This window comes from Cyanistes caeruleus, chromosome 3, assembly GCF_971803275.1.
Source record: "Cyanistes caeruleus chromosome 3, bCyaCae1.hap1.1, whole genome shotgun sequence".
Classification (NCBI taxonomy): Eukaryota; Metazoa; Chordata; class Aves; order Passeriformes; family Paridae; genus Cyanistes; species Cyanistes caeruleus.
Window position 1 is genome coordinate 93,872,403 of NC_141703.1, and position 13,509 is coordinate 93,885,911.

Here is a 13,509-nt window from a genome sequence, read left to right on the forward strand (position 1 = left end):
TCTTGGATAAATCTCTGTGTCAATGGAGATGCTTTTCCAGTGCATGCACAGCTTATTTTTTGCTGTCTCTATGTATTTGTGAGTGCTTTGCTGTCAAGTATAGCAGAATCATGGAGCAGCAAGTGTTGTCCTACTTAGATAATTTTACATAGCCAAAATGGTTGTTTCATGGAGGAGTGAGGAAGACCTAATTTCATCACCATCTTCCTCCATGAAATAACCTGTGGGTTAAAGTACTTTTGCTAGGAAATTCCATCTAGTTTAAGGCACAGACTAGTGAAATTCAACACAGAATAGCAACCAGTATAAACGAAGTTGCAGCTTTTTTGAGCATTTTCAATATGTCATTAAAAATTGACAACTTTTAGTTTGTTTCCTTAGGGTTTTTACAAGCAAGCAGGTATTTTTCACCACATGCCTGAAGTTCCTCAGCCATGGCATTCCAGTGGCAGCAGAACAAAAGACATAGCCTTTAAGGGAAAAATTAAACAGGCCAACACTCAAAGAACATTTTAGTGCTCCACCAGAATTTTCCACAATCTGTTGCCTTTACATTGGTGCAGATTTTGCTGGCTGTTTAAACTGAGTTTAGAGCTACTAGAAATGAGGCAAGAATTGCTTCTCCAAAACAGAAGCTGAGCCCTCTTCCTTAAGGGTCTCCATTACGTGTGTTTGTCCTTTAAATCTTGCATCTCAGTCATAACCAAAGTTGTTGATCTAGGATTATTTTGACTCCACACACCTTGCAGTTCCTGGTGCAGACTGATCATTTTAACAATCATTTATTGATTGTATTTTTTTGGGAAAGGGATCTAAGATCTTTTTTTTACTACAGGCATAATTGTGTGCAGAACATGGCTGTTCATCAATCTATAGTTTCTTCTGTAACAGCCCAGGTTAAGCCAGCAGTTGTAAAGGACATCGCTCAATGTTGTTTAGTGAGTAAATAAAGCAGAGCATGTTTTGGATTGAGCACAATGGGTTTGCACAGAGGAAGCCTTGGCTGTACCCGTTGGTTGGTGTGTGGAGTATTTACACTGTTAATGCTAAAGCAGTTTATTAGGTGTCCCAGCCACAGTCCTGACTCCTGCTGTGGCTGCGTGTCCTGTGTGCACACAGGGTGTGTGCAGGGACTGCAGTGCACAAGGGATCCTGGAGGAAGCGTGGAGGAACTGCTGCTGTTGACACTGTGTATAGAAAGCTGAGTAGGCTGGTTTGTTTATTACTTGGTTTTGTGACTTTTAAACTTCCAGAACCAAATGGAGATGGTCACATCGCTGGTTGACCGAGTATTCCATGATGAGCCTTAAATGCATAGTGTTTATGGAAGCACAATAGAAGCATGTTCTCTTGTAGAAGGGATCACACTGGTGCCTTCCTGAGAACTCTGGAATCTTGTGTGCCAGACACTGTTTATCTTAAGATTTCTCCACCCTACTCTGCAGTTTTCATCACCCAGTTTCAGATCTAGCTGAAATTTGAAGAATTTACAATGGCAGCTGAAGTCTCTTTGTCCACAAATGGAGACTTCTTAGAGGAGATGAGGATTAATTTGAGGATTAGATAAAATCCTTCCTGAAGTTAATAGCCAAACTCTAGGTGGCTTTGGTGTTTTGCACTTCATTGACTGCCACTGGGAAGGGCAAGGTTGTGACCTTTCTCCCAAAAATCATGGCTAAGGAGTACTTGGTGAAAGGAGACAGAACAACATTGTCTTGAGAACAACAAGGACTAATTAACTAAATAAGGGTCAGCTTGTGCATCTAGTTTAGAACACTACACTTAAATAACGTAGTACAGCAGTTTTTCAGTGTTTTTCTCTTAGACCTCTTTTCCGTGGATCTGAAAAAGGGAAAGTTCACTTTTAATCTTAAACCCCCTCAAACAAACCAACCCCAAAAGCAAATACAAGCACTTGCTTCCACCAGTATGACCCTTAACTCCTGTCTTTGTTCTACAAACTACTTCACATTTTAGGCAGTGACTAAAGAATATCAGAATTAATTAATAACTCACTTTGGCTCAAGAAAAGAGGGGAGATGCATTTAAATGTGACTGGTCACCATAGAAAAATCAGTGTGTTTTCATCTGTGGAGCTGTAAGTGCTCTTTTTATTCCTAGTTTAGTGATACAGGCATGTGGATATTGTCCTGAAGTCTCTTGGATGAGTTGTTTGACTTACTGGGTCAGGCACTTACTTATTCACTTCATGAGCTTGTGAGTCCTCTTATCAGTACAAAATGTATTTTTACAAGTGACAATGGATAGACACAAATAGCTCAGAACAGTCCGTTTTCTCAGCCTTGTCATCAGTTTCCCATTTTAATGAGAAGAGGAAAGAAAGGAGGAAGAGTAGAGAAGGGAGACTGATAGCAATGGAGTATTTGTGAGATGGTGCAGTTTCTTGATTGAAGGTTCAAACCAGCAGCTGATGTTGTGTGGGACATGCATTCAGAGCAGGCAGCTGCATTTGCTTCCCACATCCAAAGCTGATAGAGCTCTACCTCTTGTCAAGTTTGGTTTTTTTCTGTTTTGTATAAAGCAGGTACTATTTGGAGAAAGCAATGACAGTACTCACCTGCTTTCATGTTCCTTCTGAGTCAGGTAGTGCCAGGACTAGAACATGCATATTTTATATGCCAAGGAACTGCTCTGTTTAGCAGACTAGAGATGTGTCATCTACATGTGGTGATAGATGATTCTGTTTTTCAAGTCACCGTCTTTGACCTGAGGAACATTTCTGATAAATATCTTGTTGAAATAGAGGCTTGCAAACCATTGGATCTGATGAATCATCATTCTCTAGACAAAAGAAGTTTCCTTAAAATTGATCATTCCTGGGATACTTCTTAATCAAAGTAGTGATAACAAGGTATTGTGGCTACCAGACTTCACAGTTTGTGTGCCTTTATAAAGAAGTGAAGGCAAATTAAAAATCAGTCATAAAGGCCTTATTCACATCACTGGAACTACAGTGAGTAAAACTTCCCTCAGGAGGTGGTGCTGTACACACACCTCAATTCCCTGGGTCTCAAGTGGCTCAGTACCTTTCAGAGCATGCAGGAAACCACATAATTAATAAAACTGGTAGCCTAGAACAGCAGTTATAACAAAACCAGAATTTCTGGGCTTTGGCACACTTTGCCTTTAACTTGTTGCTCGTACTATGCAGTTCAAGGTTTTAGGAGTTTGTGTGTGTGTGTGTGAGCAGTTCCATGAGGGCATTTGCAGTGCAGGGAAACACTCTGGGGATGATAGAATGCACACATCTGGGGTAACCTGAAAGGTCTCTGCATTGCAGTGCAGCCTGCCGTGCCACCCACGCTGGCTTCATGTTCCTGTGCCATGGTATTGGGGCAATCAGTCAGTCTCACAGGGTTTCTTTGCATAATTACCAGGTCCTTAATAGTCATACCTGTGTTTGTGTGTGTGTGTACTTAGGCACAGAGGGAGAGTATGCTGCCCTCAGCGAGATATGCATGAAAAAGGATTTGCTGTGGGGTGGATAAAACTTGAGTTCTGGGTGAAACAGCCTTCTCCCTGTTACCGAGGGCTACAATGTTATTAGGTGACTAATCCTTGGGCAATATCGTGACAATTGCTGCGGGTGTGTGCTTACCCGTGCCTGTGTGTGCCTGCTAGGCTACGAGTGGAACTGCAGAGGGGGTGATCTCTCAAGCCACTTTCCGTGGGAGTGGGGGATGTTCCAAATGCCTTCCCAATCTCGTGTCCCCACTGGCGCTCTCAGCGCTGGCGCTGCGTGTGCCACCGCATGGCTGCGGGGTGCGTCTGCCTCCTCCTTGGGCATTGCCACCGTGGAGAGACGTGTCAGTTTTCAGCATCATGGGCAGCTTTCCAGGCAGGCAGGAGCGAGGACCTCCTCGTGTATCATTTGCTGGCCTTCTCCCTTGCCTCAGAGCTATTTGTGGCACTCACAGACATGAAAATAACCTGTCAAAGGGGGATGACTTTGCTGTTATCAAAGAAGAGCAGATTTCATCTGTCTTCTGAGAGAGCTGTCATGATGGTTGGTTTTTTCTCTACTGCTTCTTTGAATTCTGGCTGTGCAGTGGTGTTCAAGTGTAGGACTGGGGGCTGGCAGGCTGTGCAACAAACTGCTGGAGGCTCTTTGTTCCTTTGCTTAGCCTTGCACTAGTGAGACTGGCTTACCGCTCCTAGGGCATTAAAGCAAACAAGTAATGTCACCTAGGGACAGATCAGCTATGGTGATCTGCTGGACAGAGGCTCACACAGCTCTGGCACTGGAAGTTCAGCTGCCTGAATCTGGCCTTGGGGAGGTGGGAGGTGGTTCTGTACTGTAAGCAGTGGCTGGACAGTTCAGTTCAGCAGAATTAATTTTGTCCAGGGTGGTGCTGTTGACCATGAAAGCCGTGATAGTTTTCCTCAGATTTGGTATAAACTGAATGCTCTGCTGAGTGTTAAGAGCTGTGCTGCTCCTAAGCTTTTGGTGCACTGTGTATTCCACCTGCTAGAGGCCAGCTGTCCTTGGTCTGGCATTCCAGATCATGCCAGAAGAAGCAGGTCTTATTTCTCCTTCCCCTTTCCAATTATTCAGGGCAGCTGAGGGCAGGGTGGTATTTTAGCAAGCTGTTCAGTGTGGACAGGGGAGCACTGGCTTTGGAAGGGGGAACCCAACACATGCTTCCATAACCACTTCCTGTTACAGAAGCACTCTGCTAGCTGCCAGCTTGCCCTTTCCTGTATGCTGCCTCCTTGGCTGCCCACTGCCATTGCCTGAACATGTGGGTGTGCTGCAAGGTGCTGTCATCCACCCTGGAAGTGCTTCTGTACCAGTAATGAGCTGATCCCTGGGCTGAGGTTAAAGTGCAGCAGTTTAGGATGGAAGGCATCAGAAGGATGTAGCTCTGTCAAACTAGTCCTTTTTGGTGCACTGAGGTATAGTCCAAGCAATTTAATAAAGCATGTCAATGAGTAACTCTCAGAAGCGTCAATGTGCTTAGTGTGGAATTTGTGTGTGTCACACTTGGAACAAAGGTCTCCTGCATTGCTTGTTACCGATTAACTTGTCTGGTATTATGCAAGCTGCCTCTGCCAGCCGAGAACTAACTCTCCCCATTCACAGAGCAGCCCAGCTTGTAAAACATTACACAGCAGAAGTGCATAGCATGGCAATGAACCTTTCACTGAGGGCATTTCAGCCGTCTGCATTTCCCTCAGGAGTCTTTAAAATATTTTAATAAAGAAGCCATTGTTTCACTCAGTCATACAGCAATTTTGCACTGAAGTCTTTTATTAGAGGCCCATACTGAGCTGCATAATCCAGGGTAAAATGCTTTTCACCGTTTCCAGTGAAAAGTAATAAAAATTGAGTGGTTTGGGTGAAGTTGGCTTTGGCACTTTTTTCTCCCAAGTTTTCATCCAAGCAGTAGCTATTTTTGTCTGTCAGTTGGAAATTTCAGTCTCTCCTGGTACAAGATGATTTCTAGGGAGGTCTATCAGATAATAGTTATTACGATTCAAGTGCTTCTCCATTTAAACTTTCTGAAGCTTTTTATCCAACAGCTGTGGGAACAGGTTGGAAAGAATCTGGAGTGTAGGAAAACTTAATCTTACTTGGTGGTGTTTTTGCATATCAGAACATGTTAGCCTCCACTGCTGGAATGCTGTCTCGCAACGTTTCCTGATGCCGTATATATTCTTGCACAGAGAATTAAGTAGTCCTTTTGCCTAGGCCTATCTAAGAATTAAAAATGGCAGTAGTAGATGGATGGATATTGGAGATGTTGGTGATTTCTCTTTTAAAGATTGTTGTATTATTGGGTCACGTGCAGCCTCATTTTGAGCATAGGTTGTATAATTATTATACTTGTGGGCTAGACAGGCAAACTAAACCAGGAACTTGTTTAAACAGAGTTGTGAAATAGTTCACCTCTTGTGCTTCCACTTCTGAGTAAAATCTGAGGTCCAGTTACCCCTTGTTCTGCCAAGTCTGAGGTTTTTAAGTGCCAGAGAGAAGAAGTTAATGAGTGTGAACCAAGCAGCTGCCAAAGCTCTTTGAGTTTCACCTGATCCTGAAGGTAACCTATGTGATAAACAAGGCTTGGCTTTTGGCACGTGTTTGTGTTGCGCTGAGCAAAGTAATTTTGTGGAGGGGAGGTCAAGGTGGAGGGAAGGTGTGACACTTCTTGATAACTCATCTGAAGCCCAGTTTGTGTCTTTGAGGCTGCTGCCTTCTTTCTTTCCCCAAGCATGTTCTCATTTTTAACCAAAAAGCCCGAGTCCTTTTTCCGTTTCTCCTTTTTATTCCGCTCAAGCAGAGCGGCAGTTGGGCTGCAACTCAGCTGCACCATGGGCAAACTACAGCCAAGAAGGCAAAAAACCCCAGGGGAACAGCTTATACAGCAAGAGCAGTAAGGGCATGCTGTAGTTGTACAGCCACGTAGAAGCTCAGAATATCTTTCGTGTCTGGAGCAAGAGGCCCTGCACCTTATTTGGGGGGTAAGAGAAACACTGTTGTATAACAAACATGCTGTGAGATGCACATAAATTTTTATGAGATTTCCTGTTCTTGACCTCAGCCAGTTGCACCTCCCACCTCACTCTCAGAGGTCAAATAGACAAATGATTAGCTCTGCTGGTTCTTCCTGTGTAGGGTTTACCCCTTCTCATTGCAGCTTCCTCCACTACCATCAACTAGCAGTAATTAAGAGGAGAGTTTAAGCCAGCTATTTTCATACATGTGTTGAAATATATGTGGAACATAGGAGGAAAAAACCAAAGCCAAATGTGTTAATATGGATAGAAAACTGCGAATAAGGTTTCCTGTCTGTCATAGATGCTAATGCCGTGGGATATAGTGAGTTTTAGAGTTTGTCAAGCTCTAGAAACTACTTCTTGTTTCGTAATTAATAATAGCAAATGATTCAAAGCATAGTCTCAAGCCACTACTGGTTTTGTGCTGTCCTAGTGCTGAGGGCTTAGACACTGTGTTGATCCTGTGCTAGCAGCTGTGCAAACACAAAACAGGGTGGCAGTGATCACCTGAAAGGATGTTGGCTATAGTCTAGGCTAGGTCTAGGGCTCCTTGAAGTCACCTATCATCTTCTGGTGTCAATAAGAGCTGCATTCTTCCTCTTTGTGTTTAATCCCTAAGTGCACTGGCACATAGGCAGGAATGATGCATCCACAGCTATTCCTGAGATACACTGACATATGGCAATTGTATCTGAAGTATTCAGAGTTGCTAAGTGGGGAAGTTTCTTTCTACACTGGTGCCAGTCACTGCTGTTCTGCTGGGGAGAGACAGCGTGCCAAGACTGTCCAGCCACAAACTGGGAACTGTGGGATTCCTCAGGTAGCTGCCTTAGTCCAGCCAATAGTAATTTGATCACTGAAGTGTCGAGCCCTGCCATGGCAGTACCTGGTTCAGCACTCAGCAGCAGTGTTGAAATCCCTGAAAGCTGATGAGACTCAAAACAAACTCTTGGCCTTTTAATACTGACCCATTCCACAGGGAAATGGAGCTTTCTGGATTCAGTGACATCTCTCAGAAGGTACTTTAAACACCATGCTTGGGGAATTTTTGCTGTTAGTTTGGTGGGATGTTTCCTGTCAGCACAAGGGCTTGTGGTGGTGCCTGCAAGGCCCCTGCTGGTGGTGCCTTTGATTGGTTGTTTCTTTTAGGGTATTTTGTTGCCATCTCATTTCGTAATTTTAACACTTGCCATGTGTAGCCTATTGGGTCTCTTGCGCAAATAAAAATCTGCTGAACATCAGCGCTGCTCAGAAAGGGCTTCAGATGTTGGGTTCCTTCTACTTTATTTCTTTGTTTGCTGCTTCCATCCTTGCTTGAACCTGTGATGTGGTTGGAAAACATGCTGTTGTCTCTGTGTGATCACTTCCTTCTCCCTTGGCCATGAGCTACCTGGTAGCTCATGAGGACCATGACTGTCAGTACTCCGTGAGCAGGCTGGAGAGACTTTGCTCAGCATTGGCAATGCCTGTGGCTTGTAAGAACACATCCAAACCTGACTTTACTTAGATACTGCAGGTATGAGCAGCAGGAGCCCTTTCCAAGTGTTTTTATCCAGAGCTTGGGATGTGTTTGCAGCTTGCACTGACACTTGTGGTGCACTTGTGTCTTGTCTCACCTCAGCCCACTGCTTCAAGGGCATCCTACAAGACCTCCACAGCAGCTCCTGACTGTGAGACAGGCAAGCAAGTGTCCCTCAAGATAAATGTGAAGAGCAGAGGCAGTGATCCTGATCACTCAGTGAGCTCTTGGGATCCTCAGGAAAGCAGTACTTGCTGTCATGTTGGAATTTGTCATATCTGATGGGAGATGGGATCTTAAACTTTATTTCATTCCAGTGGCTCTACCAAGCCATTGATGTGTTCTGATGGTGGCCAAATATGTTACTAAATAAGAAGCAGATCTCCAGGTGGGAGAGTTCTGAACTCGTATGTTCAACTCCAGCTACAGAGCAGTTTGCTTATGATGAGGGCTGAGAAGATTCGATGGACCTGTACCTTCTTGTTAAATCTACAAGTATCTATGCTTCAGAAATCAGTGTTCTGAGTCAACACAGTAGTTACACATGGTAAAAACATCTTGTTATTTTAAAATAGTTTCAGGGCTCACTTATTTGTCTTAGAGTAAATAGCATAAAACTCACTTTCTTGGTATTTGTGATTGTGGTATGATGAACTACTGTCTTGTCCTCTCATTTCCATCCTGTTTGGAATTCACATTTTTCTAATATTTTATTTTATTTTTACAATTTTCAGGTAGCTTCCCTTACCCTTCTCTTCCACTGTGTTTTTGGAGTTGAACCATACACAATTTTTGAGGTGACTGTTAACAGCACACAGCATAAAAGCACAGTGTGATCTGTTATCCTGTAGTGTTTATGTAATAAAACCTCCCATTGCAAGGCTGGGTTTTTTGGTGCATAGGGGTTTTTATCCCAGCTCTGCTTAAGAAATTAATGTGGCTAGTTGAAGTTCATGTGTACAAATTGTTCTGTCTTGGGCAGCCTGGCTGGCTTTATTTCTTACATTGTGTGACACTTGGGAGAGAGGCAGGAGTGATAAACCTGCCTTTTTTTTTTTTTTTCTTTTCTTTTTTTTTTTTAACAAACTAAACCCTCTTCAGATTTGTGTGGGAAAATAACAATTTTCAGAACAGATACAATAGTAGGTGAGTAGACTGTCTTCTTTGACAACCAGTTTTCTTTCTGGAGTGCTTGTGGCTGAAAGGATGGTATGAATCCATGGGGCTTTCAGTGTGTTAATCTAATGATTTAGTCATGTGGATCAGCTGAGTGAACTGTAGCTCAAGTGTAGTTTAGGTGTTACCAAGTGTGCTTGCCAACAGCATTGGTGAGTTCATTCAGATGTACAAACCAATGTTAATGGGCAAAGAAAGCTTTTTGTTTCCTACTTGTGACCTCAAACTGAAGTAACATGTAAAAATTTGTCAGACCTAAATGTTTAGGAAGAGTGTACTCATGCTGAAACTTTGGGTCAGCAAGAACTCTGGATCATGTGCCTGGATGCCTACACTGACCAAGGAGATAAGAGTGTTGTGGTGGTTTTGGGGAGAGAGTGCTGGTGAGTGTCTGTCTAGCTAACTGCATGGAAGGCACCAAGATTCCTGACAGGCTCTAAATGGATACAGGGATAGAAAAGGCTTCCATCTCCCAGCTGCCAGTTTTGGTTCTGCAGAGATGAGGAAGGACTGAAAATTCCTGTCGCCTTTCTGGTGATGGATGAGAAGTGAATCTGTGAACTCAGCCCTTTTCTTGCTCGTGTGTCACCCTGTCAGCCCCCTGGCCTCTCCATAAAGGAGACTAACAGGGTCTCTTACCAAAAACTGCCAGCTCAGAGCAACAAGGGGAATGAGAGTTGATGCGCCCTTTCAGTGCCGGGGTTTCTTTGAGGCTGCAGTTCTACCTGTGTGGAGTGCTGCTACAGCCCAAGGTGTGCCTGGGTCTGGCTTGTAGACAAAAGCTATGACTCCAAAGCTGCTCAGCAGGCACCTCTCATCATGCTTTTTGTGTTGTTTTCTGGATAGAAAACAATACAAAATGAGTTAAATTTTAAGTGCCTGTAATTCTTACACTTGGAATCTTCAGCACACTTTGTGCCTGTGCAGGGCCCGGTGTTAATACTAAGATCTTTTCCTCTCCTTTGGAAAACTGTCTGTCTCACTTGATTTGCTTCCCTCTTTATAATTTTGCCTGGCCTTTCTGTGCACTTAGGGCACACGCTGTTCAGATGATACTTGCTTGTGCCTCAGCCAAGGCATTAGACTGGATTTTGTTATTGCCTGCTGTATTAGCTCCCGAAACTTTGTGGCAACACATGGCAGTGCTCAGAGAGAGCAGCCAACCTCATTAACATGAGTTTTGCTGGCAGTGAGTGTGACTGAAGCAAAACTTCATGGAGCTGAAGCAGCTCTCAGCTCCTCCTCAGTGAAGCAGTTTATGGGGTCAGAGCCAGAAGGTCACGGTTATTCACCCGTTGTTACTTCCTGAGCATTACTGCTATTTGTCCCTGAGCAGGAGCTAGAGAGGGCATAGCTGCATACTGCAAAGCAGGTAGATGGTTCCTGGGATATGCAAGGGGAGTACTGATGTTAAATTTGGTCCTGTCTCATCCCTGGGAAACAGTGAGCACACCTGAATGTTAGCATCATTGGGAAGGCATTTGGGTGGCATCTGGAAAATGTGTTTGGTTGGATTCAGATCAGCTCCTGGTGTGGATTTGTGCTCTGTCATCTGACACCCTTGGGTACTGTAAAGATCAGAGGTGTCCTTGGCTCAAAGGCTGACCTTGCCCTTGGTCAAATGTGAGGCTTGTTCATATGTTCTGTACTGGCACAGTTCTCCTTTTTGTGGTTTGGACTATGCTCAAAACCTTGTGAAAGAGAGGAACTGTATTTCCTAAAATACAGGATATTTTGGAGTATCTAACCTCCATCTGGATGCTTGATGCAAGTTATTACCAAGTCCATCCCCTTGGAAAAGGACCTGGTGCTTTCAGAATGGGGGTTCTTCAAGGTGTCTCCAGCTGGAGCCTCATAAGATTTGGGACACCCCAAATCCCTTGGTAATGCTGAAAACTTGGTTCTTCTGAAGTCTTGATTCTTCTCATGACTCTTAAGTCATAATTCTTCTCTGTGGTCACAGGATGGGTAACTGAGTTCTGATGGTAATTGTCCAGCACTGCCCTGCTCCCAAGGGTGAGGTTCTTAGAGAGAAGGATCCTTCCTGCATACCACAGATATGCCATCTCTTAACTGGTTTTACTGGGAGCTGGGTGGCAGCTGACCCACATAAAGATAATTATACATAAAGAGAACATACCGGCACCTGGTTTTGCGCAGCATATGAAATGTAGTGTTGCTTGTTCTGATGTCTGAGCCTTGCCAGTACAGTCTGTGTGGATCTTGAATAATCCAATAAACGCTAATTGAGGAGGAAGAGGTTTTGCACAAGGTTGTAAGTAAACTGAGGTTGTTCTGTTCAGCCTGGGAAAATTGGTTGCACACAACCAAGGGGCCTTTGGAGACTAAAATAACACAAATTCTCTTGTTGCTAGTGGCAAGTGAGCAGGCATTGGGCTTGGGCAGCCATTCGCCTGTCTCAGTGTTTGCTGCAGGGGTGGATCAGTATTTAAATCCCAGGGCTGGCCATACAGCTCCAGCTGAGGCATCCCAGGCAGGGTTGGGAGTTGAGCTCTATTAAACCTACCCCATGGCAGGGAAATGGGACTGTAGTGGCAGCAGTTGTATCAGCACCCCAGGCTGAGGGTAGACATGGAGTTATTACCTAGGAAGAAGCAGATTGCACTGCACTTGGCCTTTTTCTTTGCTCTTGGCACAGCTCCCCACCCATGCCAAGGACTGTGCCTGGCCAGTGCTGGACACCTGCCCTTGGCCCAAGCTGGGAACAGAAGTCCAGAAGTGCCAGTGCTCAGAGCTGTAAAATCGATAGTTGGTGCGCGTTAGCGCACGTGTTTGTGCAGACACAGCCTTAAAGGCTTAAGTTGTTAAATATATGTGTGTGTGTCTCTCTCTCTGCTTTTTATTTTACTAGGGCTTTTGTGTGTCTCTCTTATGAAATGCAGGTGTCCCATATAACAAGAAGGGAGATAAAATTCACTTTAATGGTTACAATTATACTTAACTATACTGAGTCAATCTGGCAGAAAGAACATCATGTTCAGACTGGCAGTTTATAATGTAATGTCCTATTAGGCAGCAAGGAAAGCGATGCCTTCCTGAGGAGGGTGGATGGAGCACAGATTAAAATAAAGAATCTTGAAGGCAATGCACATTTTAATTTGGGTTGGTGAGATGTCACATCTTGAGGCCATTGCCTTGCCTTGCAGTCCCTCTGTCCCCAGGGCTGTTGACCAGCCCCAGCCCAGTAAGGCTGTGTCAGTGCCACTTGGGAAAGGTTGTTCTGATATCAAAGCTGTTGTGTATCCAAAGCACTGGTGCCCCTGGGCAAGTGGGGTGCCCAGCCAGAGTCTGCACCTGCTTGTGGTGGGGTGGGGTGAGGTTTTCTTGGACTTTGGTTGTTTGGGAATTTTTTTAACCATCATGCATTCTTCTAGTGCTGTTTAGCTAGTAGGTCTGACAAATCACGCAGCATTTCTAATGGGGAAAGGGGATATGTCTGACCAGGGACATTGAGGAGGGTGTGTCTTTTGGGGGCGTGGGGTGCTTTGTAGCAGAGTTGTCCTGAAGCCTGGGACCAGGTGGGTCTTTCCAGTGGGCGGCTGCAGGGCATGTGGCTGAGATAGCTACTGCCCTTCCTGCCTGGTTAATTAGTGATCTGAGCAGCCATTCTGCTTTCACTGATGTGGGACGAGAAAGTGATTGGGGCAGGGATGGTGGGTAAAGGCTTTTTTTGCCTAATTTCATATGCAATTCCTAAGTTACACGAGCCCTTTTTGGCATTTGCTCACTGAAGCGAACACAGGCACCTTAAGTTTTCCACAATGGTCATCCCAATCCCTGGAATAAGCCAGAAAGTTTTATTAAAAAATTCTTGCTTGGATTTTGCACTCAGAGAATTAAAAGGTAGTAAAGTACCTAACCATGAGTTAGGATTTTTTTTTAGTTTGTTGGTTGGTTTGGGTTTTTTTATTGTTGTGGGTTTTTTTCTGTCGCAGACTGTTCACCTAGGAACTGAATTGTAGGGGCAGTTGATCCTACCAAACCTTGAGCCATGCAACAACGTCCCCACTACCCACTGAAAATGGTAGCAGTAGGAACCCATAAATTGCTGGGAGCCAAAATGGCTCTGCTTTCCTGCAATTCTTTTTGCAGGTGGAGCTTCCATTAGGGAGTATTTTAGGGCTTTCATCACAGTTTTTAAAATCCTTGCTATAAACATACAGCAGCAAAAGAAAGAGCTGAAGGTGTGATTTCTGCTGGCACCTGCTCCTTGGGAACAACATGGAACAGCTAAATGGGTGCACTAACCACCACAGCATACCGTAACCACGCTCTTC

The 13,509-nt window shown here is 44.4% G+C and overlaps 1 protein-coding gene across 2 annotated transcripts in view; it reads left to right on the plus strand.

Moving 5' to 3' along the window:
- NME7 (NME/NM23 family member 7) overlaps positions 1–13,509 on the plus strand; it is an 84,179-nt gene that overhangs the window by 69,806 nt on the left and 864 nt on the right. The window lies entirely within an intron of this gene.